A 25,726-nucleotide genomic window follows, 5' to 3' on the forward strand; every position below is an offset into this window, starting at 1 on the left:
ATTCAAATAGTAGCAAAATTCAGATAAGTTCCAAAGTGTACTAGTGCTCCTGTTATGATTGTTGTGCAAAAATTTAAGATATTTTTTAAAAGGTGTTCAACAAAATCAGTTTCTGTTAGTTTTAGGTGTTTTATTAGGACCTTATTCTGTCACATGCTTTTAGTTTTTTGGAAAAAAATAATAATCTTAGTTAAGAATTTTACAGTAAAATGTAGCAATCAAGCATTGATAATCACCTCAAATTTGAGAATTAATGGGAAAATAGTATGGGTAATCTGGTGCCATTCAACTGGACTCACTGTACTTCTGAAAGCCTACAAATAACTGCACATGTAAGTCATGCTGATGGGGCTGCTTACGTGGGTAGCTTTAACAAATTCTGCACATGACTACAGATCAACCCTCTGTAGCATCGTCACCAAATCCTTTGGTGTGTACTTTGACTTCCATGAGCTATCTGAGTGCTTAGGTGTCTAAATTCTAGCAAATGTCTCAGGCCTGGCTGGGTTGCTGTGTTTGTAAACCCAAAATGCAGCTGGTTGAGTGTAGTAGATGTAGAGATGGTGTTCTTTTATGTGACTTCACTTAAAAATGGGGTAGGTTTGAAGCATGAACCTGATGTTTTGTTGTGAATTCAGTGAGTAATAGTGAGATGCTATGAAGCTCCTTATTGCTTTTTATCTAAGGAGACAGTGAAGCATTGCTCTGTAGAAAATGATAAAGCTAGAAGATTCCATCTAGAATATCAACATAGAGTATTTGTGATATGATAGTGTCATACGCAGTAGTGTTGCAATTTTAAATGCTGAATTTGTTCCAAATACGAGTATTAATCTTGTTTTGAAAATGTAAAGCCTCATACTTGGTAGTTTACAGAAACCCTGATTTTGCTAAGAGGTGCCAAGAGGGAGCTGACAGTTGGGACTAAGGATTTCTGTGGTTGCTATGTGCAAAAGCCTAGAACAAGCCAGTGGGAAATAATACCAGGGTGGGAAAGTATTGCTATGGTTACAGAGTATTTTCTTTAAAGGAGAGGTGGGTAACTCAGCAAGAATTGCTGAAACTTAGGCAATATTGTATTATACAAAAAGCAAAAAACCTGAAATATGTCTTGGGTTCTTAATGACATTTTGTTAGTTTCCAGCACAGAGGGATTTAATTAAAGTTGGAATAATTAGTGAAAGCTTTGTTAGAAAAATATACTTGACTTTTATTTCTTAAAAGTGGAATGGTAGAGCAATATCTTGCATATTTTGGCTGTGTCTCTTTGTTTTTTAAAACAAAGATTTTTTTTTCAAGTGGATTAAGAGTTCTTTTTAAAAGAATGAAAGTGTAATAATACCAAATTAATATAGCTAGTGTGAACTTTTCAGATTTTCAGTACATTAAAAGCTTTAAAATAATTGCATTTAGCAAAAATACACATATTACAAAATTATTATGATGTACAATTGATATAGTAATAAATAATAAAAACCTACTTTAAGTAATGCAGTAAATCTGAACTGCAAAATTAATCAAGAAAACATCTTTTTCACCTGCAGACAGGTGAAAAAAACTCCCCTAGAGTTCAGTTGGAAACACTTTGGGTGGTTTGATCCTGCCCATCAGGAAGACCATTTTGATTTTTGGAAAGGTATTTCTCTCTCCCACCATGCTGGCCAAGAAGTATGATGTAAAGCATCCAGACTGGATGTGTAGAACCTTGCCCAGCTCACCCTGGAGCAGTCCAGTGGGAGGGACAGGGCAGTCTGGGTGATGGAACCAGATGTGCAAGACAAAACTGCTGAGCTGCATAACCCTCCTAGAGGTCTACACCTAACCCTGGCTAACATGCCAGAGTCATGGCTTGTTCATGCTGGAGGACATGGAGCAAAGTTTATCACTGGAGGATAAAGGATGGAAAGAGGCTTAAAGTGAGAGTACCTCTGCCCACACCAGGCTGCTCTGCATTTGAGTGTGACTCCACCACACCACATAAATTGTCAGTGTTACATTTCTGCCTTGGGAACATTTTGTTGAAGGTAAGGAGGGGGAGGATTTAAATTGTCAAGTGTCTTGTTGCTCTATTTGTGACTGTTTTCCATAGTTTTGGTGCTGTTTTGCTTGTATGAGATAGGGATGTTAAGCTTGAAGGTGAGGCATGGCTCTTTGATTTTGTTCCTGACAACATGGAAAATAAGCTGCTGTACCTAGCAGTGCAGACTCTGGGTGTTACAACTGAGACTGAAGAACCTCTTTAAGATAATTTTATAGCTTTACCAGAAAAATCCTGAATTGTATGCAGTAGATACACAAGATGAACTGTGAAGGAGGAAGTGGGAAAAGTATGGTCTTGATGAGGACAAATTCTATTGGGGCTGGAGTTCATCTGTGTTCATCTCAGACAAGGGTCTGAGAAAGAAGCCCTGGACAAAAACTGCATGTAGGGAAGGTGCAAGGGAACTGAGATCAACTGGGGAGAAGGTGAGTGGCCATTTGGGCAGGAAAATATGGAATTTAGCAAGAAGTCCCAAGAGGGAGATGAAGGCTGGCATCTGGAAACCTGATGGGCTGGAGACTGGAATGAAGTGAGGAACTGGAGACAGTGGGAGAGCACTATAGAGATGAGGGCCAAGGCTCAGAAGCTTAAGAGTGAAAGAACAACAAGTCTTGTAAAGAAAAAACAAAGGGTGTAAAAGCAGAAAACATTAAGGCTGACATAATCGGTCTAAAGTTATGTGCAACCCATATACACTACTCTCTATGAAGAGCCAAAGATTTCTGAATATGTTCTACCATCTCTCCTTATTTGTCAGTTGCCATTTTAGCTGACCCACTATCAAAGTAATGGCTTATATGGAAGAGAGAGAGTATCTTACTGCTGTGGTTGCTCCCTCCATTGGTACAAACGATGAAGTTCTGTAGGGTGGATCCAACCATTCCACACTTTGGTCAGGCCACTTTCCCATTAAAGTATTATTTCCTGGGGCTTTAAAAATATGCTGAATAAAAATACACTGAATTATAAGATAGTACAATCAGTTGCTAAAAAATTAATCAAATTCTGAATTAATTTTGGCAATGCTATCTCAGCTCACTATGATTCTGATTGTAGAGTCACGATAGAGGGTCTAATTCCATGTTCACATAATGCTTATTCCAAGAGACTAATTCCTCCACTTACTTCCTCAGGTGGATTTGCATGGGGATGCAACAAATCTGATAGCTACAGACCCTGAAATTTGTGATCGACAGGGAAGGTTGCAGAGGAAGAATAACTTAAGGGAAGGGCAACTGTAGTGCTGCCCCAGGAGTCTTTCTGTGAGACATTGTCCACTGAGTCCCTCACCACTGTTGAAAAGCTGGGTTCCCATTCTTGTTTGTGCCATGTTGTCATTGTGTTTGATTGCTGGTCATGCTGAGCAGTCTTTTTATTCAGGAGGTCAGTGCTAGCTGCATTTTGAAGGTCTTTGACTCCTGGCTGGAGGCAACTTACTCAGAGATGGTTGCCCCCTAGCCAAGAGCCATTGGGGGTCCTTGCTGTGGGCATGGCTGAAGTGGTTAAGGTCACCTGACAGTATTCCTCATTTTCTTTGCTATAGCTTAGTTTAGATGACCACAGTTAGTGGAACTTTAAGCCTCCCCCTCTTAACACTTCAGTTCCCCAGTTGTGAAATGAAGATAAATTCCTATTTCTTCTTCCATAAAGAGGTGGTGCTTATGAATACCATGGAAGTCATTTTCACAGCACATATACAGTGGTGATAAGCCCATGAAGAAGTTTGCATGTCCTCTTTCAAGTTAAATAGCATACAGTAGCAAAGTCTATGACCATGTGGTGAGTAGCAGAGTAAACACAAATATTGTTTTGCTTATTGAACAAACATGTGATGATCTTGTGCATTGAATGGGATGGACCTGTAGAAGAAAATTGTTTTGAACAATAACTGAAGACTGTTATCATGGTGTGTGCACACATAAAGGAAGATGGACTTAAGGTTGCACAAGTGTCCTTTAGTCTGGCCCCACCTACCTTTTGAGTGCTCACCTTTCATGCTGATTTAGATGGCTTTCTGTGCATCATTTTTTAGAATTCCTAGTATCTCACACACCTCTATGCCTTTTTACCTTGTTAATAATTCCATAATAACATTAACTATTGGTATCATTGAATACTAATTTAATGATAAGTTTCACCATGTATAAATTACTAAAAAGAGTTCTGAAAAGCTGCTGACCACGTGTATCTCCATCTGGCTTGTTGAAAGACAAATTCAGAAAGTAATTGAGATAAGCTCTGTAAAAATTGTGGGTTTCAATCCTATGGTTTGGTTCAATGGAAGACTCACATCAGCAAACCTTACATGGGGCAGGGCTGAAAACTCCTCTTCCTTCTCTTTGTCCTGTTCTTCCTTTACACCCTTGAATAAAAGCTGGCTTTCATTCAGTTTGCCAAGGTCCACCCCTTTCTTTTGTTTTCCTACGATTCTCAAAGTAAACAGGACTTGATTTAACTAGTGGCATGCTATTCAAAAAGTTAGGCTTCTGGCCATGAAAACTGTGAACAAGCTATTTGAATTTTAATTATGCCTCACATTTGTAGAGGATAAGTTTTCGAAATAAGCTGTTGAAACTTTTTAGAAGTAAAAAATTAATGGGAGTTTCTGAAAGACCAGGGAACCAACTCTCATGTGTTTTTTAAGACAACTTTTTTAATATATTATGTAACATGCCTTAATTTTTTTTTTATACAGGAACAGTAAAAGAAACTGCAGTTCTTGTGTCAAATGTCACTACTTATTAATTATAGCATTGAATAGCTGTAAGACAGCTTGGTCTAACAAGTCCAGAGACTAAGGTGCTTGATTGCTGGTCATCAGTCTGTGTTTGTCTGTATAACCCTGGTGAGATAACACTGAACCAGAACAATTGATAGGGACACCCTGAAATGCACCTTTTCTCTTCTACTGAAGGATTCTACTGCTGGGATTCTTATTTTGAGCATAATCATTGCTTGAGATTTCATAACAAGACACTAGTATGATGAAAAATACTGAGAAGATGTTCTTATAGACAAATATTATTCCTGGTTTTGTATACATGGAACAAATATTCACTTGAAGTGAACAGTCCAAGTATGAGAGAGATATTTTTGTCCTTCTGTTTTGTTCTGCTGTAAAGCACACAAATTATTCACAGGCATGTCACCTAATAGCCATTAAGTGCCAGAAGGATGTTTTAAGGATATCCATTCATGCCACAATCCCCAAATTAGTATTGTATATCAAGCAGAAGATCACAACATGAAAGTCTGAAACTCCAGCATGCCATGATAACACTGCAGAAGCAGTAAGAGTTATCAGTGGTACTGTGTCCCTTGGTTGCCCTTTCTGAGGAATCAGGATACATTGCCAATAGACTTGCACTGATGCTCCTCCCTGAGGATTCAGTACAGAGCTCAAATGTCCCTGTGCCTCTCTGAACCAAGTGATAAACCTTGTCTTTTCCTTAAATGTGTCGGTCTGAAGTTGCTTTTCATTGGTTTAGTATTATCGCTGAGGTGGGGGTTTTTTTGGTTTGTTTTTTGGTGTGTTGTTGGGAAAGAAATAATATTTTAAGATATTTTCCCCTCTTTTTTAAATGGAAAAGGTCATGTATCTGTAGATATTTCAGAGCATAAAACAGGAATTGAAAATATGGAGAAGACTGGGAGAAATGCAAGAATTGTTGCCAAGCAATGGCAACATAATTACGTTTGTGTGGCAGATTCCATGACATTCCATGGGTGATATGAGGCACCTGTGGGACCCTGTTGTATTTTGGCTGATTTGCTTGTGCTGCCAGTATCTGAAGCATTCTCTATGAACTTTGTGCTGTAGGAAAAGACACTAGGTCTCCTAGTTTCTGTCCCTTTTCATGTAGCAGTAAGATGGCCTAGATTTGCCCCCAGTCCATTTTGCTCTTGCTTTGGGACAGACAATGCATACACTTGTGTGAATAAAGAGATTTTGTTGTCTTTTCTGAAGGGAAGTATTACTGCAGCAAGCAGGCAAGGAGGAAGTTGGTTGCAAATTGGAGCACAAAACTTGAGTCAACTAATTCTTCTCCCTTATGGCTCTTGACTTCTATCTTCTCTGGGCTGTTTTGTCATTGATTAACAGCACAGAGGACCGAGTGTCACTCTACTCGCACATCTTACCCAACTTAACCATGTGCATGAACAAGAGTCACGTTGTCATTTGGGTGCCTACGCTGGATTCAGTTTCCTACACGTCATTGTCCAGTGCCCTTGGAGGTGCTGCAGGATGTCCAAGGCCTTTGCATGGGGTGTGCAGAGCTGGTGCAGATCCTGAGCCCTTTGAAGGGCTGGCTGCAGGAGGCCAGGGGAGACCCAGCACCAGAGACCTCTCTGGAGGAACAGAAATGGACCTATGAAATCTGAAGAGACTTTGTTTTAACTGTTTTTTTGTCAGTGAGGTTGCTTGGTTTATAACTAGCAAGCCCATTTGGCAGTAGACTGTCTGATAATGAGATGCAAAAGAAAACATTTTTATACTCTCCTTTGTTTCTTAGGACAGTTTGACACTTCAGAGATTGCAGTGGGATGCTACCAGTTCATCAGTCAAACTTAGCACTCTTGCCGGTCCCATTATGTTTAAAATCATTGCAAGGACAACCTACAGACAAACTCCTGAGCAACTTCAGTACTTTCAGTTATGTAAATGTTTTACTTCCCCCCTTTCCTCTAAATACTCTGTTCTTACTCTCCCAAAATGCTGAAAAACTGTATAAGTAAGAGGCAGAAAATGTCAAGGTATCAAAAATGAACTGTCACTAAAATCTTACCTCTTCTACTCCAGGGAATAACTCTGATTTGAGAGAAAGAGGAGGAGAGTGTAATGAGCCTGAGGGATTCCATGTCAAGCAGGGAAGGAAAGCAAAGCCTCTTTCATAAATTCCAGCCTATAGCTGAAAGTAAGAAATAATGATCTTAGCGAAAGTAGTGTACCCTTTAGTTAAAGTATGCAAATTTTTGTCACTTTTTGAAAGTCCTGTGCATCTGAGTGACCTGCATGGGCAAATCCTGAGTCCTGCAGCTGGGGAGGAGCGATGCCATGCACCAGCATCTGCTGGAAAGCATCTTGGCAGAAGTTGAACATAAGCCAGCAGTGTGCCCATGCCCTGAAAAAGGCTAATGGTATCCTGGGCTGCATTAGGAGTGTTACCAGCAGGTTGAAGCAGGTGATCTTCCCCATTGATCTTCACCAACATTGGTGTTGCCATACCTGGAGTGCTGAATCCAGTTCTGGGCTCCCCAGTACAATGGAGTCATGGAGCTACTCTATCAAGTGAAGGGCCACTGAGATGATGAAAGGACTGGAGCATCTCTCCTGTGAGCAATGGCTGAGAGCTGGGACTCTTCAGTCTGGAGAAGGGAAGGCTGAAGGAGGATCTCATCCACGTATATAAATACCTGAAGGGATGGTACAAGGAGAGTAGAATCAGGCTCTTCTCAGTTACTTTAAATTTATAATATTAATGTTAATTTATATTAATGTGTAAAAACTATAATTTCTTTTTAAATTTAAATTAATTTTATTTAACTTTTAAAAGTTAATTGTTCCACTGTTCCTCTGTAGTACTGAAAGGTCTGTGAACAGTTCCCATATATGTGTTACATTGCACAGTATATGTGACTCTGGTGCTTGCTGATATGCATTAACAACAGCTAGTATGGCAGAACACCAATGCTCTGTAGAATGTAATACTACTAATTTACACACTCTTAGGAAACAGCTATGATTGGAGGCAAAACAAATACCAAAACTCTCTACAAGTAGCTAAGCTCCTACATACACCTTTGTTTACATAATCTGACCAGTCCTTTGGCATACTGTGATCAGATGGATATTCTTGGCTAGCTGGACTGTTCTCTTCCCTCTGTTTTCTTTAAAGTTTTCTTTTGCACTTGATTGTTACCTTACCATTATTTTGGTGTGTATTCATATGCAATGCCGTTCGTTCTTGCTTAGGGCCATAAGGTATTTTTGGGACAAGTCATGGAACAAGGTATCAATCTGATGGTTGTTATTGTATCAAAGTCTCCCTTAGCAGAACGCTGCTCCTCTCTCTCTTCCCATCCAGCTTTCCGTGCCTCGTCCAAGTGGCAAAATGCCTATGAAGTTTCCTGAACTTGGAAATTTTGTCCTGCTCAGGGATATTAAGACTTTTTTTGCTCTTTTTGTATTTTTGCCTGTCTCCACACTGAAGCAGTGTTAATGTTTCTTTTATGACACTGTTTTCTCTGAAATTAAGTTATTTGGTATTACTTACACCCATATTTAGGCAATGACTCAGTTGTCTGGATGTCCTGGTGGAGGTTGCCAGTTTGGTGGATGTACTCATGCTGGTTTGCATCAACAGAATTTTTTTCCTTTATGTTGATTCAAGACATCTATTTTGAAGAAGATAAGTTTTGAAATGTTCCTAACATTTCTTCTTCCTTTTACTGCTTTTTTTGGTGCAACTTTTTTTTGTTTTGGTTTGGTTTTTTTAATTAATTCTTGTGCCATCTTTGGAAGAGTTTTCATAAGTATTTCGTGGTTTTTGCTCCTCGTCCTTCCTGTTACAAGTTATAGCACCATTAATGGTCATTTGTGCTGAGTTTATTAATTACAGTAAACCTGCTTGCTGTGAGCTAGACTATATTAATTATATCTAACAGCCAAGTGTGGAGGGTTTTATATTGGTTTTATAGCTCAGTTCTCTTCAGTTCCTTGGGGACTGCAAACTAAAAATATGTTTGACTGTACAGATTGTTCTAGTTGCTAAAGAGCATTTCCTTATTCCTGTAAGGACTTGCTGTGGGAGCAGCTCTGAGTTGACTGAAGGGCAAATTTTTGGCAGAACAAAATTCTTCCATCTAATACCAGAGCAGAAGAGCATCTTTCTCAGATAAATGCTATTGGAATAATAATTAAAAAGTCCTTCTGAGAATTGGAAGTTTGAAAGTCAGGAGTAGAAAATTGGCTACATAGGCTCTGCAAACAAGCTGAGAGGTTTAAAAAGAAAAAGCCCAGGACCATGAGTAGGTTGACCAATGACAACGTCTGGTTTTGCAAAATTACATCTAATGTCATGATTCTATCCATAACGTTCTGCCTTAGGGGCAGGTTTTTGCATCTTGGTATTAACAGGGTTGTTACCACATAATCAGTAAACTTGCTGCAGGAGGGCCTTGGACCAAGAATTGCTTTTGAGTTCCTTACAATAGTGTAAGACAGTACGACACCCAAAAGGAATCCACATAATGTACTTAGGGTGACTTTTGCTCAATGTTATAGAGTGCCGTCCTCTTGGCAAAATTGCTTAGAGATACAATTTCTTGAATTTTGCTGTTTTAAGAACTAGATTTTGCTTCAAATTAAGTTTGAGAACTTTGTTGATGTCAGTGTACCAAATTTTAATGTCTTGAAGAGTTTGAAAATATATGTTATAAATAAATCTCTTTCCAGGCACAGTATGTGCTTTTCCTGAAGCAGCGTATGTTGCTATTCTAATCCAAATCCCTTTAAAAATGTTATTCAAAACTGAAGTTTGTAAATTATTCTTGTGTAAAGTGCGGTTACTGGATTACATTGTTTCCTTATCCCTTCTGGAAAAAACCCTGTGCACAGCAATTCATTTTATTAAGTTAAAATCTGTGAGACCTTTGAACCTTGTGATGCTTGTTAGTAAAAAGGGAAGAAGTTAAACTTTTGGGGGGACATGGAACTGGTAAGCAGAGGATGAAACACTGTTCTTGCCTTGGTCTCCAACCCTTCCTCTATGACTGGAGAATGTAGTTTAGTCTTCTTGAGGTCTTATGTTCTGCACCTATAAACAGGGGAAAAGAGTTCTGCAAGTACTCAGTACTGAGGCCCCCTAATTCCTTGGGCATTGGTATGATGCTTTGGGATCCCAAAAAGGGAAGGTACCAGTAAACGTAAAGGACAGCTTACTATGTTATTCCTTTCAAGATTCAAAAGTGCGATTTGGAAAAGCCTCCTGAAGTTTGAAGTGTTCCTTCCTTAATGTATCAGTCATCAAACATAAACAATTTTTTTATTTTGTTTTTTTCCCTCTGGCTCACTTTTCAGCTTTCCTCTGGAAAATCTGCTGAAACTGGTCCATGTGTTTCTGCTAATTGTCACTCTATGCCATTTTAGAGAAGTGAAGAATAACTGTTAGAGGAACTGGGCAGTAAAAAGAGTAGCTTTTGGACAATTCATGAAATAGCCGGTGCCTTTTAATGGTAGGGTACTCCCTCTGCTCATGAATTATTCATTTTAATGCTTTTGTTATAATGGCGACAGTGTTCAGTTCCTGAGGCAGTTCTGGATATCCTTTCTCTGCTGAAATACTGCACAGCAGCAGCTACCACTTGTTTTATAAACTAATGCATCTGAGTCAATAACATAGTGAGTAAATGTATTTTCAGAATCAAGAAAATGAGAAAAGGGGAAGAATAACAATGTTTTTCCTAAGAGGGTCTGTTTTGCTGAAAAGTTTTGTTTCTTTGCTTTTCTGGGAACTGCTTAGGGAAATAATGTCAAATAAATATTTTTACAGATTAATTTGTTTAGTATTAAATGCAAATTATATCTGTAATGAAAACAGACATTAGTGTCTCAGCTCTGTATAGCATTGTGCAATAAAAGGCAGTTAAAACCCAGTCATTGTACATAAACACATCAAGCTTTTCTTAAAACTAATGTTTAAAGGTCTCTTTGAAACAGTTTTGTTGTTTTTTTTTTTTTTTTTGAGATGAAACATAACATAACCACATAACCCACACAGAAAATGTATCTGAGTCATGTGCGTACAGAAATAAAAGTTTCTTTGTGGTATCTAGTATCAGTCTTTCATTAAAGCATGGACTTTCCTAAAGAGAAATTCCAGTGCAGACGCTTAAAGGGTTCTCCCCCCGCCTCCCTACCCATTCTGACGCTGACTTAAGCCCCGGAGCCTCGCAGGGTGCCTTGGGGACGGTCCCCGTGCAGCAGGACGGGGAATTCGGGGCTGGGGACACTGTGATACTGAGTTCAGGGGGCAGAAGCATGTGCTCCAGGACAGTGCACACTCTAGCCTTTCTGGTGGGATTCTGAAAGGGGTGTTTTCTGCTCAGCCCTATATGTACTCCTGTACTCCTAAAATGCCTTCGAGCAATAGATAAGTGCAATGGGGGGGTGGGGGGAGGGAGGAGGGTGGAGGGAGAAGGGGAGGGAAGGAAGCCGTGAGCAGATAGATGAGCGATTAGGTCATTTGGATTAGGATGGAGGGGTTTTTTACGCTGAACTGGCTTCTTGTTCCTTGCTGATCTGATTCTCCGCGTACGGGGAGGGTTGAAAGTGCGTAAGTAGCGAAAAGAAAACTCCATAGATGGACGTAGTGGCAGAACTGTACGGAGCACTGAAGAAGAGAAAACTTTGAATTGAAAGTATATGTGGTTTTGGGGAATCTGAATCACGCAGTATTACTTTCACTTTTTCTAGGCTCGTGTTTCCTATGAACAAACCATCGGGGAGATAGAAGTTCTGATTTAGATAATGTCTTGCAGTCTTTGGAATCCCACATTCTGCTGGAGGGGGAGTCCTCTCGGCAAAGGTCGCACTCCCGGAGCGGAGAGCTTTCCCCGCTGCCCACATTCACATTGTTTCTGCCAGGGCTGTCAACTTAGGGCCTTTCCCTGTGAACTATTCATGTGTTTAGGTGGCTACCCCACGTAAAATGGAAGCACCGATAGGAACCCCTCCTTTCCTTTTTCCTGTAGCTCTGCTCAGACCATTCTCTGTTAGCTTGGTAGTGGTACAAAGTGTGTGGTCTTTCAGCTCTGACTAATGCATTTTGTGCTGTGTGACTGAAAATGCCTCGTAGTCTGCCAGGGCTGACTGAGGGTTGTGGAATGTGGTGCCTTTCCTCTGTTTCTCTGAATTTTTTTTTTTAATTTATTTTTTTCTTTTTTTTTTTTTTTTTTTTTTTTTTTTTTTTTTCAGTAGAAATGTGTAGGCAGCTTGTTGAGAAACCTCGAGATGCAGGGGAAATGCTTGCATGTTGTGGAATGTGGCTTCCCCTGGGAGACCCCAGCCGGGCGGGCAGTGAATGAGCAAAGTGGAAGAATGAGAGAGAGAGAGAGAGAGAGAGAGAGAGAGAAAGAGAGAGAGAGAGAGAGAGAGAGAGAGAGAGAGAGAGAGAGAGAGAGAGAGGAGGTTGGAGGCAGGGACAGATAGAAAAGAGTGAGAGAGGAGGAAGGAAGGAGGTGGAAATAGAGGGGCCCGTTTCCCTTTTTCTGAAGCAATGACAGCTGGTTCTGTCCTGCCTCACATGACAAAGTGCTGTGGAGAGGAGTATTTACACTGGAAGCCAGCAAGCAAGGGTGGTCAGCTGATTTTATTTTATTTTTTTTTCCAGGCTTTAGTCAGGTGATTACTGATGACTAGTCAGCCCACCAAGAAGGGATTTCAGCACACAGGTAAGAGAGAAGCTGCATACCCTTACATGCAACTGGGGGCTTGGGGTGGGAGGCAAATAGCCCAAACATTGTTTGAATAGTTTGAAAAACTATTCCTGACTTGCTTGGGTGTGTAGCACTGTGATTGTCTGTCTCAGTGCTGCTACTTTTGCTATTCAGACTTATTCTCACATTTTTGGGTATTTTACAGAATCTGTCTTTAATTAGAAGCTTTATTGGGAGAAAAAAAGACCAATTGTGTGTTGATATATATAGTCCTGGCTATTGAGTGAATATTGCATTCTGATACCTTTTGAATAAGGTAACTTTCCATAATGCAAATATGTCAAAATCATATTTAGAGGGGAATTCCCAAATACTTAAACTATGAGTCATAAAAAATTAAAGGGCCAGTACAAGAGTTCAGCATAAAAACTCCATTCAGCCTTGGGTAGCAGCTTCTGTATGTGTTGGTAGTTAAATATGTCTCTAAGAAAAAAACCTCAGAGATGTGCAAAAGCTGAAGCAGTTACAACTCTGCTGACCATAACCCAAACATATGTAGCAGAAGCTAAACAGATGACTGGGGCAGAGGATTGTTTGAGCACTCTTTGTTTAATGACTTTTCTTTCATTATTTGTATTTAAGAACCTGGTGAAAGAGTCTACTTGGATGCTAAGGGTGTTTCAAAGGGCTCTGACTCCCCTATTTTTTCATGTAATATTCTAGAAAGAAAACAAAAGAGAAAACTAGTATTAAATACACTTACTATCAGTGAAAAATAACAAAATAAAAATACCTCATGCGTGTGATAGATAAAAGTGGTTTTCAGTTGGTATTGTGCCACTCTCCTTTCCTTTAAACGTAACTATGTACTGTGTTCTTCCTTGCTCTTCTTTGCTAAAAGATCTCAGTTGCTGTTTGAGATTTTGAATTATTAATATTAAATTATGTGTTCCATGTGTTCTAAGATGAAAATGGCAGATAAGTGTTCCTGGCTACTACCTGTAGCTCTGAAAAAATCCTCTCGATCTAGGGATGAAGACAACTTAATTTTGAAAAGCTGTTACACAAATTTCCATCTTTTACCAGTGACCTTATTCCTGTCCATTAGTATTTTGCAGCATTTAAATTAAAACTATTTGAGAGATACTTTTTCCTAAAACTATTTGAGAGATACTTTTTCCTACCAGTATATGCAGTGTTTCATGAGATGCTCTTGATGTACTCAAGAATTTTAAAGACGCATCACTTTCCAATTACTTTTAATGTCATGCCCTTTCTCTTATTGTTGACAATATCTCTACTTGTGACAAGCTGGATGTGGGAGTTTGGTGTGGTCTTCTAACCACGGTTGGTGCTTAGATGCTCAGATGTACTGAGGTTTAATCTGGGGGAAGGAGACCCTGAAATGTGGTAATGGGACAGGTGGAGAACTGTTTCTGTTGACCTCAGTGGACCTTTATCACATTGCAAGCCTGAGGAAACTCCCAGCTTCAAGTAACAGGCTGGGAGGATAGCTGTAAGCAGCATGGGAAACATCAAATAGGTTGATAGTAGTAGCAGTGCATTTACAGAAAGGGATAAGCACTGCGAAGCTGGCTTTCATACTAGATCGTGGCGCAGAGAGCATTCTTAAGTTTCAAACACTCTTTGGCAATAGTTCTCTACTGAAGGATTTCAAGACATATTTTTCCCTTTTTATGGGGTGGGAGGAGGAGAGGTTTCATGAGGTGAAGAGCGATTAGTGAAGTGAAACAGTGTCAGGCAATAATGACGCTGGTTAGCAGTGATTGCTCTGAAGAGACTGATGTACTTGCCATGAAGGCCAACAACGAGGCATTTGCTCTTCAGTTCTCCCCTTCTCAATGAGGAGAACTGGGAATTACATAGACTTTGGGCTCTGAAGAAATGAGGTATCAAGTCTGAAAGTACCCCAAGTTCCTGCAATCCATTCCACGTTGGCTTCCTCTTAAGCAAAGTGATCTTTTATGAATGGATGCAATTCCTCTTTTGTTTTGTGTAGCTGTCCTTAGGGGAATTCCTGGCAGGTGGGCTTGTCCAGGCTTGGTGCTGCAGAAATGCTGTTGGTGCACAAGCATAGATTTTTTATTCTTATGTATGGGTGATGCTGTGGTGTGAGAGAGGATCAGATGTGTAAAACTACAATGGGTAAATATAAAAAAAAATTCTGAGAGTGCTGCTTTCTTGTCTGCATTTTTTTCATCTATTGCTTTTTGGGGTTTTGTTGCTCTTGTGGTGGTTGTTTTGGTTTGGTTTGGCTTGTTTTTTAATCTCTAGGGTTGCTTTAATTTATTGGTTATCTATGAGCACTGGCATCTGTATAGTCTTGACAAGGTATCAAATCTAGTTTAAATATGATTCAAAGATAGGAAATACTTTTATTTCATGTATATTTCTGTCTTGTCATTCAGGTTTTCCATATGTTTCCATCCGAAGAGATGGATTTGTTTGAAATATTTCAAGTGCAGTTCCTAGATTTCTGCTTATTGATGTGAGAATATCTCTTTCAAATAACTTCTGACTTGTAACCACTTTAGGTCATGTTTATTTAACCCTGCCATTGCCTAATGATCATGATTGCCTTGAAGCAAAGTAGGAAAAAAATGTCTAAATGTCTCTCCTTCAAATGAGGAACTGGTTCTCTGTGGATGGCATTATAAAGGATAACATCTGCAGTATTTAATTTTCTTCAGAGTAGTGGAAGAATTGAGTTCAACAGCTGCAGTGAGTAAACTTGTAAGAACTTGAGCTCTTCACACCTTTAAATACAGAAATGCTTACTTTCAGAAATAAAACCAGTTAGGTACATCAAGAAAAATCTCAATAAATCACATTATTTTAATGAAATATTTATTATAATGAAGTGTTTTACACTTTTCCTCATAACTGATTTTTATTACCTTTGGAGAATGAAGACCACAGATTTTTTTTTCTGTGGGGTTATTTATTTATTTATTATTATTAATGGATATAGGGCATATCTACTGTTAGTCATTTTAGCAAGGTTCTCTATACGTCTATTTCAGATCTTGATTTGACACTGAAACAGTCAGTACAGAAGAGCTGTATCCTACTTCTGTTGGTCAGTGGTTCAGCTGTGTAAAACCAAAACTTTTCTTTTCCCCTCTTTCCCAGTCATGAGCAGACTTACGAGCACAGGCATCATGAGTCTGGAATAGGATTTTCCACTTCTGAGGAACTAAGAAGCTTAGACCTTCTTCGGTATTTTTCCCAGGAATCGCTTAAGGCTCCAGTTGCATACTAAAACTCAAATAGCCTCGTCAAAGTTTACTATCGCCCGGCAAAACTCTTCCCGTGTCTTTAAGATCCTCTTAGACCTATTATTTGATAGTTTATTGCCCTCCTTTAATTTTAAAATCGTCCGAAGGCTTACTGCTTTAAGTCGCTGTTATTACAGCAATCCGAGGGGTGCAATTACCGGCTTTGCCTCCTGGCCCCGAGGCTGCCGCTGCCGCCGCACTCGCCGTGCCCCGGAGCTGCCAAGGCGGCCGGGGGGTCGCCACCCGGCGGGGGACCCCCAGTACTGCACCCACCGCACCCCCGGGGCTAAGCATCGCCCCCACCCCACCCCCCCTTAGCCGGCAGCTTCCTTAAGTTGGTGGCTCCACCACTGAAGTGTCGCGGCATGGGTTTCGTGTCTTCCCCTCTCACCCCCTCCTGCAAAATGGGAAATCGAGGATATGGGAAATGGGAAATAGGATATCGAAGTCCTGGAGCAGGTCCAAAGGAGGGCAACTAGGCTGGTGAAGGGACTTAAGCACATATCCTGTGAAGAGAAGCTGAGGGAGCTGGGGCTGTTCAGCCTGGAGAAGAGGAGGCTCAGGGGAGACCTCATTGCTCTCTACAACTCCCTGAAAGGAGGGTGTAGCCAGGGGGGGGTTGGTCTCTTTTCCCAGGCAACTCTCAGCAAGACAAGAGGACATGGTCTTAAGTTGTGCCAGGGGAAGTTTAGGTTAGATATTAGAAAGAATTTCTTTACGGAGAGGGTGATCAAGCATTGGAATGGGCTGCCCAGGGAAGTAGTGGATTCTCTGTCCCTGGAGATCTTTAAAAAGAGACTGGATGTGGCACTCAGTGCCATGGTCTGGTAACTGCAACGGTAGTGGATCAAGGGTTGGACTTGATGATCTCTGAGGTTCCTTCCAGCCCAGTCGATTCTATGATTCTATGATTCTATGAAAAGGGGATGCTATAGATGGCTCCAACAAGTTCAATATTCCTCTGGTTTCTCACTTCCCTCCCCCTCCCCACAATATTTTATGTATGTTTTCCGTATTGCTGCAGATTACATGATAATAAGTTTACCACATGTGGTGGTTAGTAGTGTGCAGTCATACTAAAAAAAATAAAATCCACCCCCATGAAAACCAGTATTTTTCCAAAACAATGAGAGAAGACTCTCTCTATATTTACGGAAATGTGACCTGGCTGTTAATAAACCAGATTTAATCTTAATGCAAAAGCATACCAGCAGAATTATCTTTAATATGGCTGACTAACTGGGAAATACTGTTTGTAAACTTCCCAGAATCTCAGGGGCTAGATGCTAGAACAGGGGACAAAAATCCTGCTAGAACAGGATTTTGTCTCAGGGACAAAATGCTAGAAATACCTAAGGCTTCCTAAATCAAGTGTTTCCTGTTAGTGTTTAGCATCAATATATGTGAGCTACTTCCCAAATGAATTTTGCCTTTCTTCTTAGTCACTGAGAAGAAAAAGGACAATAATTCTCTTAGAACTATACGCATTGACAGAAGAAACCAGCTTCTAAAATAGGCATGAGCTCTGGCTCCTAATCACTGTTTCTGATTAATAATTATTCAGAATTGTACGTCCTGCCACAACACACTTGTATTTCAATTGAAAGCAATTGTCATTACAGCATATGCTCAAAACCTCATTGTATGGACCGAATATCCAGTAAATTTGTAATGGGAAAAGAATAAGCAAGAACATATATTTGATAATAAAATGCCCCTGTACTTTTGAACCATCCTTAGAATAACATGGATAATGTACAAACACAAGAGCTACATGTAGGGATCTGCTTGCATAGGACTTGTCACTGGCAGGTTGCCATTTCCACCCCCCCTGTCACCACATGTACCACTTTGACCAGAGACAGCAGATTGTGTTCTGTGGAAGCTGATGAGAAGGATTTTCCTGAGCCTGAACACAGAAGGTGCTGTAACAAGCATGATAAATGTCCCACATGATGAAATTACTGAAGATGAGGATGTACAAAAGGGGTTACTAAGTGATGCTAATCACATGCAAAATTTTTCAGTAAAATCAAGGTTCAGAAATTTTGCTTACAGAAAGGAAAATATGACTGAAATAAAGTAAAAAATGTGGCACTATTAGTGAATCACTCTGGAACTCTAGAAGTTGCTTTGCTTTTTCCTGTTCATTCAGATCATAGCTGACTTTCTTGTGAGTCAATTTTTCTTAGGAATTTGTGTGAGCACTTTGTTCTCAAATAGTGTTGAGATTTGTCATTTTTAAGAGGTAAACCCCTAAATAGTGACCTGCAGCTGAGACTGGCAATCATTTACATCTTGACAGGAGTAATCAGAAAATCCACAGTGAGGGTGCTTTCCTAAAGGCTGTATTCCAAGTTCTTTAATATTACCATATATTCTGAAGCTCACATTTGGTTTGTTATTCAAACTCCATACCAACAGAAGCAAGATATTATGTCAAGTTAATGAACTTTGTACTGTGCAGCACCACTGCTCAAGACGTTGTTTTTGTAAGGGTTTGTTTTTCCTCAAGAATAGAGAGGCCTATTTTTATTGAACATCTTCTGTCATAGTAGTAGAAGCCTCAAGACCCAGTTTTCCAAGATTTTTTTCTTTGTTAATGTAATTATTAAATATATGAGTGTGCACTGCATGATAGAAGTATTTTAATCCTCTAACCTCTCAATGTCCTTCAGGATACAAATTTATTACTATTTTCCAAAAAGGACTGCCCATGTCTTAGGAGCTACTGGCTAGGAATTGCTGTTCTTCAAGTGGGGTATACAGTCTTGTTCTCTTTAAATCTGCAGGAAGTTTGCTCATGAGGAAAGGCCAGTTCTGAAGTATTGTAATAAATCTTGCAAATAGGCAGTTACGGGTTTAATTGCATTGAAATGCCTGAATGCTCAAGTTGGTTCTGAGCAGTGGCTATATGGGATCTTTTATTGACCAATTCATATGAAAAACGTGTAGGACTGTGTATTTTTCCAGATAATATTGGGGGGGGGGGGGGGGGGAAATCAGTTTCCCTAAATTTAAAAGGTCTGCTATAGGATGAATTCTTTAGAGTGCTGTTGTAAGAACTCCAAGGATGTAACTAAAAGAGCCTTCCTCCTAGCCTAGCCTGTGCACCTTCGCATTGAAAAAAGAAAAAAGAAAAAAAAAAAGCCATAGGGATAAAGTGTTTTCATTGAACATTTTGCACTGTGAGTAGCTGGCTGTGCAAACTGCTCTCTGCTACGGGACATAGGTTACGTGCTAAAAGCTTGAGTATTCTCCTTAACTGAAGACAAAGCTCTTTTCAGAACTTCTCATCAGCCTCCAAAAACTGCTTTGTAGATACTGATGTGAATGTTTCCTGAGAACTGGAAGGGGGGAACCCCCTCCCTCCCCCCAAAAAACCCAAAAAAAAACCCGACCTAACCGGATGGAGGAAGAGTTTAGTCCATGGAGTTAACACAGGAACGTACTGATGGGGAGGGGTCTGTGTGTGTCTTGGGGGGGGGGATGTAGCTGTTCTATGCTTTGGAGTTTATTTGGCTTGGTCTGTTCTGTGATGTGCTTTAACGCAGGCCCTGGCCGTGCACCGAGCCCACGGCACCGGGACCTTCGGGACCTTCCGCGCTGCCCCCGCCATCCTCCTGCCGGGGGAGGGGGCAGCCGCGGAGGTGCCCGCCGGTCGCGCCGGGGCGGGCGGGCGGCGGCCGCCGGGGAAGCGCGGGCGGTCCCGGCAGGATGTCGGGGGCAGCGGGGCAGGGGGCGCGGCGCCGGGAGCGGGCTGAGTCCCGAAGGGCAGCCCCGGTCGGTTTCCAATCCCCCGAGGCGACGGGCAGGGCGGCTGCCGGGGTGCTGCTGGGCGTGTGGGGTGCGTGGGCAGCGGCGGCTGTGACACGGCGGTGGGTGGGGATCACCGCGTCGCCTCCGCTTAGCCTCTGACACCTTTTAAAGTCGCAGCCCACCAGGCTCCTCCTCAGGGGATTCTGCTGAGAGCTGCTGGGGTCATCTCGCAGTCATAGAATCACGGAATTGTCGTGGCTGGAAAAGACCTCTTAGATCATCCACATCCAAAAGTCAACATCTCAGTCCTCCCCCACCTGCCCCCCCGCACAATAAAATAAATTTTTAAATATGTATATCGCCATGCCCACTAGAGCATGTCCTAAAGTGCCTCAGCTACACGGTTGTTAAATACATCCAGGGATGGTGACTCCACCATCTCCCTGGGCAGCCCATTCCAGCACCTGACTATGCTCTCAGTTAAAGAAATTTTTCCTAGTATCTGGCTGAGCTCTAGTTGTGAAAACAGGAGTCATTCTAGTCAAAAGCTGAAGGTTCTCTACATTAACCTGCCACCTCCCATCTCCCATGCAGAAGTGGAGCCTTTTTTTTTGCTCAGATGCTTTTGATTTCCCATTAACTTCATATACATTTATGTAAAAAGTATATTCTGGAAGCAGAGCCCTGCGAGTAACATCTTGGGGCACGGAGTGTCCTCTTTACTCTCAGCTAAGGTGGAGGAAGGTGGGATCTTTTTTTCCCTTTTAATTTTCTTAGCTGTTCTGCCTTGTTGAAATTATGAATGTGTTTGGTTTTATTGCAAGTATTTGGCTCAAAAGTGGTGAACAGCTTGTTGTCGCTGGTGCCTGTTTCCCCCTGAAGCACATAGCATTTTTTAATTTAAAGAAATAACAAGAATCTGTCTCTAACTAGGAGAAAACATTTGCCTATTTAAAGTTCTCCCTTCAGTTATGAAAGTGCAAAATAATATTAATTGCCTACTTTTTCACTCCTTTTGTGATGTAAAAAGCTTATAAGCTGTTGTAGATGAAACACTTATCAATTTATTCCATATTAGTACTGCTTCAGTCTGAGAAAATATAGGCATAGAGTGGGTTACAGTACTCAGATTATTTTGTTTTCTCTTTTTATTATGCTTATTCTTCAAGTAGTAATGTCCAGTTAATCAGCTACTGGGCGGATAGGCTGAATAGATTCCAACTTTATAAATGTTAATGCACAGTATGACCAGCCTTGAGTAATACTGGATGACAGTAAAACATTCAATTAGAGAGGATGCTCAAACCATTCCAGCACAATTCTGCTATGTACTTTTGGGGACAACATACACATTTCTGAAATATAGGAAAGAATCTAGTAAATGCAAAAAGCTGCTACAGGAACACAGCTTTGTTTTTCCAAGGAAAATGACTGGCAAAGTCTTAAGAAATTGCTTCTCCTTCTAATTATGTGCCTCAATGAGTGTGATACCATACCCTCATTTTGAAATTTCTCATATTTCTGCTTCTGAAAAATCTTAGCAACCTTAGCCTTCAGCCATTTTGTAACCATTACTGTATGCAAAAATTAAGCCTTGCTATGGATGTTAAACTGGAAAAAACCAGTGAAACTGTTGAGGATAGTTACTTACAAAACTGAGTAATGCAGCAGCAATTCTCTAATCTAGTAGCTGTTGAGTTGCTATGAATGATACTTGTCATGCATCCCTATAAGTTTGGCCTGACATTTGTTTATTCCTTGCTAATTTAAGCACAAGCATTGTGTCATAAGATTGTTTAATCCTTATTGGAAAAATATAGGTTCTTTATCAACCAGTTATAAGAATGAGAATTCATCTGCTCTCTATTTTTTAATGTAATTATTTACATGTACATCTGGCACTTGGAAACTTTAACTGAAATTAGTTTTTCTTAAATATGTTTTTTACTAAGATTTAAATGGGTTCCAGTATATTTGTTTCATGTAGTGGAGGAGGAGGGAAGTAACATTTGAAAGTTACCACCACTCGCCTGGAAGCATACAAATGCTACCATATGTCTGGAGGTTTTTCATAATTTATTAAGAGGAGAAAATAACTTAATTGTTCATAATTTGAATAAGGCTAAAACAATAATAATACGTATCTATTAAAATGAAATATTATTTCTCTGAGAACAATATTCTGCAGTCCATTCAGTCTCTGAGAGTTAAGAATGGTCAGCATTGGCCCTAGATACAGTATTGCAAAATGGCAATACTTCTAGCGTTTGTTATAGTGTATTTTTAATCTAACTTGCTTCTGAGAATGTTTATTTGTGGAGGTATGAACGTGGTTAGCTGTCCTGGACTTAAGTGCAGGACATTCAGAACTTGCAGGAAATCAAGACTCCTGGGTATGGGGCATAGTCTTGCTAAACTTTGCTGGATCTGTGTCATGGGAAGACTGCAGAGAGCTGGAAGCAGAGCTCTTGGTCTGCCAGAACATGAAATATTCCTTCATGTGTATATTTTGAATATGTAACCAGAAATGCCCATCATGGACATCAGCATGGGTGAGCACCAAGTGTTGATACTGCAGGAGCAATCACACCTGGGGCTGGCTTTGGGAGGGATTTAACTGAAGTGTTTCCCTTGTGAAAGAGAGTGATTTGGTAATTGTGGGCAGGGAGCACTCAATAACAGAACTGATGATGTCCCTAACATGAAGAAAAGAAGATATGCTGGTTGCCCTTCGTCTGCTTTTGATGGGTTTAATAACCGTACGTGTTTTCCCAGTGGAGACTGTTGGATGAGATCTGTAGGCAGTTAAGCAAACAGGGGTCTCAAAGAGTTCTGATGAGAAGTTACCAAGGTTTGGCTTTTGGGAGTACTGGCTGGACAAATGCTGCAAAGATTGTGCAGAGTTCCCAGTGGCTTAAGGAATTATTCAGGTTTGTCAAGCTAATTGCAGAAAAAGTTGTGGCATGGTTCCCTTTAAAAAAAAATGCATATGCATAAGAGAAAGGAGACATAAGGGGCATTGAAGCAGGGAAGTCATCCTTATGAACACTTCAGTTACTTCTGGAGCTTTCTCTTTTTTTGGTCTTTAGTTGCTGCTCTCTGTTCATGCCCTCTCCTACATAAACACCTACATACATGTGTCGGTCCTTCCTCTCTAGCTACAGGTTGATAGGATTTCCACAGGAATGTGTCACAATTGTCCCTGTGTGTGGAAGGGATGCTGTCTTCCAGTGCTATATTTGCCAAGGCTGTCTCTGAGAAAACCAATAAGCAAGGACCTAGCCAGTCCACCCTCCCATACAGTGGTGATAGCAGAGCAGACAGCATGAGAGTAAGGCAGTCTCTGCTCTTTCTCCAAGCCATTCTTAACCAGATCTTGAACCAGATTCCTTAGGACAAGATAGCTGGCTTAGAGCAGAAGATTTATTATTTTCATAGTGCTTTTTGTCTGGAAGTAAAGATTTCTGTTGGGCTTTTCTGCATATGTGCTCAAGATGTAATTTGTACAGGTTGTACAAGTTTGTAGAGGTTCTACTAGAGCAGATTTTTAGACATAGTCATGTGTTATAGTGACAACAGGATGAGCTTGAAAATACATAAGTCTATGGGACCTGATGAGATGCAGTCCTGAGGCAACTGGCTAATGTACTTGCCAAGACACTCTCCAAGATATTTGAAAAGTCATGGCAGTCAGGTGAAGTACCTGGTGATTGGAAGAAGGGAAACATTATACCTGTTTTTAAGAAGGGCAGAAAGGAGAACCCTGGGAACTACCGACCTGTCAGCCTCACATCTGTGCCTGGGAAGACCATGGAATAGATCCTCCTAGAAAGTCTGATAAGGCACACAGAGGACAGGGAGGTGATTCAAGATAGCCAGCATGGCTTTACTAAGGGCAAGTCCTGCCTGACCAGCCTAGTGGTATTCCACAGTGGAGTGACTACATTAATAGGCAAGGAAAGAGCAATAGGTGTCATCTATCTGGATTTCTTAGTCTTTAACATGGTCCCTCACAGCATCCTTCTCTCTAAGTTGGGAAGACACAAATTTGATGAGTGGAATGCTTGGCGGATAAAGGATTGGCTGGATGGCCATATCCACAGCATAGCTGTCAATTGCTCAGTGCCCAGATGGAGAAGGGTAACAAGTGGGTCAGAACCAGGACAGGTGCTGTTAGACATCTTCATCAATGAAATGGACAGTGGGTTGAGTGCTCCTTCAGCAAGTCTGCTGATGACAGTAAACTGATTGGTACAGCTGACATCACAGAGGGATGGGATGTCATCCAGAGTGACCTAGACAAGCCTGAGAAATGGGCCCCTGTGAACTTCATGAGGTTCAACAACAACACGTGCAAGGTCCTGAGCATGGGTAGAGGCAATCCTCATGATCAATATTCTGGGGGATGAGCAGCCCTGCAGAAAGGGACTTGGTGTTAGTGGTGGATGAAAAGCTGGATGTGAGCTAAATATCTTCTCTTGTAGCACAAAGGGCCAATTGCATCCTGGGCTGCATCAAAAGAAGCTTTGCCAGCAGGTTGGGAGAGGTGATTCTGCCCCTCTGCTCTGCTCTGGTGAGACCTCATTTGGAGCACTGTGTGAAGCTCTGCAACCCTTAATACAAGAAGGACATGGGTCTGTTGAAATGGGTCCAGAGAAGGACCACAAAAATGATCAGAGGGATGGACCACCTGTCATGCAAAGACAGGCTGAAAGAGTTGGGGTTGTTCAGCCTGGAGAAGAGAAGGCTCTGGGGAGACCTTAAAGCAGCCTTGCAGTGTATGAAGGGTACCTACAAGAAAGCTGGGGTAGGATTGTTTACAAGGGCATGTAGTGATACAGGGGGCAATGGACTCAAACTAAGGAGGGTAGATTTAGAGTAGATACTAGGAAGAAATTATTTACTATGGGAGTGGTAAATCACTGGAACAGGTTGCCCAGAGAGGTGGTGGAGACCACATCCCTTGAGACATTCAAGTTTAGTCTTGACAGGGCTCTGAGCAACCTCATCTAGTTAAAGATGCCCCTGCTCACTGCAGGGAGGTTGGACTGGATGACCTTTAAAGGCCCATTCCAACCCAACACATTCTATGATTCTAAGATCAAAAATGGTGAGATGTACTCAGAGCTGGCTGTTCATGCAGGTAAGAGTAGGCCACTATTGTTCCTGGTTAAGTGCCTGATTGATAGGAAAGGTCTGTGTCACCTGGAAACCCTGCTTTTCATTCTTGGTTGGCACTGGCTACAGAGGGTCTGGGCTGCTTATGGAAGCTAAGAACCATGGATTGGTAACTAAGCATGTCACCTTTGTCCTGGAGGAGGCTGGCTGTGGCTTGAATTAAGGATGTATATCTCTTTAATCTAGGTGAAGTCTGTTTGAGAGTTCTGAGCCAGGGTCCCACAATTTGCTGTGCAATTTCGGTTATGTTAGCTCTTTTGAAGACTCATGAGACACATAGATGTTGCAGAGTTGTACTATACACCAGCCTCTGCTTCACAGCCTTGTAAGGTACAGGTTGGCAGTTTTGGTCAATATTTTTCAGGGATGGCCTATGAGTCTGTCCAGGCTGTCTCTGATGCTCTCTATGGGGAAGAACCAGTTGGATCCTTGACTTTCCATCTGTTTTCCACTTTCAAAGTGCTCTCTGGTGGTGTGTGGTCAAGGAATTCAGCCCTGACAGAGTCACTAGGAGCATGTTTACAGAGCAGTGAAGATACAGCCCTGCTTAGCAAGATGTGACTTCTTAGTTAACTGGTCATAGCAAACAACACTCTACCACCCTGAAGTTATTCTTGAGTGCTATCTGCTTGCAGTCCTAAGTGATGACTTACTTTGGGGAAGTTATAACCATGCCTTCTAACCCTGCAAATTCTACATGTAGGAAGGGGATTCCCTTCTGAATGCCCTGTCAGCTGAGCCCCTTATGCACAGCAAGAACGCTGATCCCTGAGACTTGAATACATCCCCATTCTCAAATGGGCCCCAGAATTACCTGCTGCAGTAAGTTAAAGGATGGATGAAGAGCAGGACAGGAAACATGTTATTATTTTTTATATGATACAAAGCTCTTTCTTACCAGCTTTCAGCAAGTGACAACACTGTTAATTTGAAAATAAAAATTATTTAAATTGTATTAAATAAAAACGTGCTTTCCAATAATAACAGTTTGATTCAGCACCCAATATTGAGA

The sequence above is a fragment of the Calypte anna genome, chromosome 1 (genome assembly GCF_003957555.1).
Source record: "Calypte anna isolate BGI_N300 chromosome 1, bCalAnn1_v1.p, whole genome shotgun sequence".
Lineage (NCBI taxonomy): Eukaryota > Metazoa > Chordata > Aves > Apodiformes > Trochilidae > Calypte > Calypte anna.